We start from the raw sequence: 4,089 nt of genomic DNA, 5'->3' as shown, positions 1-4,089 counted from the left end.
AACTCTCGAAGCCCATCCACATTAGGCACACAAACTCGACCCTACAATCTCAAAACTCCATCATCACCTAAGGTAACCTGCTTGGCACCTCCGTGCTGCACCGTGTCTCTAAGGACACACAAATGAGGATCATCATACTGCCGATCTCGGATACGCTCCAATAATGAAGAACGAGCGACTGTGCAAGCTAACACACGGCTGCGCTCAGAAACATTCAACCTCACGAACTGATTGGCCAAGACCTGAACATCCAAAGCAAGCAGTCTCTCACCGATCGGAATATATGCAAGACTACCCATACTGGCTGACTTCCTACTCAAAGCATCGGCCACCACATTGGCCTTCCCCGGATGATATAAAATGGTGATATTATAGTCCTTCAACAGCTCCAACCACCTCCTCTGCCACAAATTCAACTCCTTTTGCTTGAATAAATACTGCAGACTCTTGTGATCCGTGAACACCTCACATGCCACGCCATACAGATAAAGCCTCCAAATCTTCAACGCGTGGACAATGGCTGCTAACTCCGAACCATGAACCGGATAGTTATTCTCATGAATCTTCAACTGCCGTGAAGCATAGGCAACGACCTTGCCATCCTGCATCAACACTGTACCAAGTCCAATGCAAGATGCATCAGAATAAACTGTATATGGCCCTGAACCTGTGGGCAAAACCAACACTGGTGCCGTAGTCAAAGCTGTCTTGAGCTTCTGAAAGCTCGCCTCACACTCATCCGACCATCTGAACTGGGCACCTTTCTGGGTCAACCTGGTCATCGGGGTTGCGATAGATGAAAACCCCTCTACAAACTGACGATAGTAGCCTGCCAATCCCAAGAAACTCTGAATCTGTGTAGCTGATGCTGGTCTAGGCCAGTTCTTGACTGCCTCTATCTTCTTCGGATCAACCTGAATACCCTCGACTGATACAACATGACCCAGAAATGCAACTGAACTCAACCAGAACTCACACTTCGAGAACTTAGCATACAACTGACTATCCCTCAGAGTCTGAAGAACCACTCTAAGGTACTGCTCGTGCTCCTCCCGGCTGCAGGAATATATCAATATATCATCAATGAAGACTATCACGAACGAATCCAAATAGGGCCTGAACACTCGGTTCATCAAATCCATAGAAGCTGCTGGGGCATTTGTCAACCCGAATGACATAACCAAGAACTCATAATGCCCGTACCGAGTGCGGAAAACTATCTTAGGGACATCGGAAGCCCTAATCCTTAACTGATGGTAGCCAGATCTCAAGTCAATCTTCGAAAATACCTTGGCACCCTGAAGCTGATCAAACAAATCATCAATCTTTGGCAATATATACTTATTCTTGATTGTAACCTTGTTCAACTGCCGGTAATCAATACACATTCGCGTCGACCCATCCTTATTTTTACCAAACAACACCGGCATACCCCAAGGCGAAACACTGGATCTAATGAAACCCTTCTCAAGCAAATCTTGCAACTGCTCCTTCAACTCTTTCAACTTAGGCGGGGCCATACGACACGGCGAGATAGAAATGGGCTGAGTGCCCGGAGCCAAATCAATGCAAAAGTCAATATCCCCGTCGGGTGGCATACTCGGCAGGTCTGAAGGGAAACCTCAGGAAACTCACGAACAACGGGCACAGAATTTATGGAAGGAACCTCAGCACTAGAATCACGAAAATATGCCAAATAGGCCAAACACCCCTTCTCGACCATACGTCGAGCCTTCACATAAGAGATGACACTACGGGTAGAATAACCAGGAGTCCCTCTCCACTCTAAACGAGACAAACCCGATAAAGCTGAGGTCATAGTCTTGGCATGACAATCCAAGATAGCGTGGTAAGGTGATAGCCAGTCCATCCCTAATATGACACCGAAATCATCCATGTCCAAAAGAAGCAACTCTACACGAGTCTCAAGACCTCCAATAACCACCATACATGAATAATGGACGCGATCCACTACAATATAATCACCCACCGGCGTAGACGCCTAAACAGGGGCACTTAAAGAATCACTAGGCATGACCAGATACGAATAAGACCGAAGCTTCTCTACCACAAACTAGAACAATACCTGCACCTCCACCTCTAATACCTCTACCTCCACCTCTAGCTAACTGAGCGGGCTAGACGAGTCCCTTAATGAACCTCCTCACTCTCTCTCACAGTGGGAAGTATGATAAGAGCATGACGAGCCAAGTCGATGAATCTAATCTAGTACTGAGTAACAGTCATAGAACCCTGCTGGAGACGCTCAAACTGCCTCCAATAGGCCTCTCTTTGAGTGATGGGGAGAAACTTCTCCAGAAATAGCTGTGTGAACTGTTCTCAAGACAAAGCTGATGACCTAACTGGTATAGCCAATCAATAATCTCTCCAACAGGTCTTGGCGGATCCAGACAAGCGAAAAGTGGCAAAATTGATCCCATTGGTCTCCACAATCCCCGTGTTCCTGAGAACCTCATGACAACTGTCTAGACAATCTTGGGAATCCTCAGAAGATGCACCACTGAAAGTAGTAGTGAAGAGCTTGGTGAAACTTATCCAACCTCCACAAGGCCTCCAAAGACGCAGCTGATCTATCACCGGTCTATGCTGCTGCTCGGCTGAAGAAGCGGTACGTGACCTCGCTATTCGCGAAAGGACAAGAGTAGAGATTTCAATCAGCATTGAGAAACCAAACCGCACGACAAGAAAGAACAAATGTGAAGTTTTTCCTAACTCTGTAGCCTCTGAGGGATAAATACAAACGTCTCCGTATCGATCCCTCAGACTCTACTGAGCTTGTCTGTGAACTGTGAGACCCATGTAACCTAGAGCTCTGATACCAACTTGTCACGACCCGGCAAGGAAGAAACAGTTATAACCAAACTTATTCCAACGTCTAACTACCTTAATTATAACTCAACTTGTTCCAACATTTGACTACCCCAACCATAACTCAACTTATTCCAACATCTAACTACCTCAGCTATAATCGAACTTGTTACAACACCTAACTACCTCCGCTATAACCAAACTTATTCCGACACCTAACTACCTCAACTATAACCAAAATCCCTACCCAACACAAAGAATCATCAACCTAAGCATCCGAAACATCAATTAAGAACACAATGCAAGGGGACCATAACTCAACAATAGCCCGGCAAGGGAGCAACATAATGATCTCTTCTCTTACTCACTTTTACTTCACAGTTCACTTCACAACTCGAGCCAATGCTCTAGAGGTTCAACTGTCACTTATACTTTCACAATTCGTTCTACAACTGGAGCCATCGCTCCTCAATGTTCATAAGTCACAATCCTTTCCACAACTTTACACAACAAATAGAAATACTCACCAAGGCATGAATAATACAACGAAGTCATGAAAATCACAATATAAGACTCACGGTCATGCTCGACACCAATGTATAGATACTCGTCACCATGCCTATACGTCGTACTCAACAAGAAACAAATAGCAAATAGGACACAACTCCTAATCCCTCAAGCTAAGGTTAGGCCAAACACTTACCCCGAACTTCTACGGCCAACTCAAGCCTCGAACGTCGCCTTTCCTTTCGAATTCGGCTCCAAATCAATTGTATCTATACGTAAATGACTTCATAACATCAAATAATGCTAAACAATTCGAACCCAACGCCTAATTATAGCTTTTCCATCATTCTTCCCAAAAACTCAAAAATCGACCCCGGGCCCGCTTGGTCAAAACACAAGGTTCGGACCAAAATCAAATCACCCATTCACCCACGAGCCCAATATATAATTTGTTTTCAAATTCGATCCCAAAACGAGGTCTAAATCAAGAAAAATTAAAAAGCCCTAACTCTACCCAAATCCCTAATTTTCTACCCTTAATCATATGTTTTAGGCCTAGAAATTCATTAGATGTTGAAGGAAATGAAAGAAAATAAGTTAAGGATTACTAACCAAGAGATTTTGGTGAAGAATCGCTTCAATGGTCGCCTAAGAGCTTGGAGAAGAAAGGTTTTGTGAAATTTTTGGTGAATCCCGTAATGACATTGTTCTGGAAATTTTAAAATTTAACTGGGTGAAAAATGGTCTATGCGA

Source organism: Nicotiana attenuata, unplaced genomic scaffold (assembly GCF_001879085.1).
Source record: "Nicotiana attenuata strain UT unplaced genomic scaffold, NIATTr2, whole genome shotgun sequence".
Classification (NCBI taxonomy): domain Eukaryota; kingdom Viridiplantae; phylum Streptophyta; class Magnoliopsida; order Solanales; family Solanaceae; genus Nicotiana; species Nicotiana attenuata.
This window is presented reverse-complemented; position numbering follows the sequence as displayed.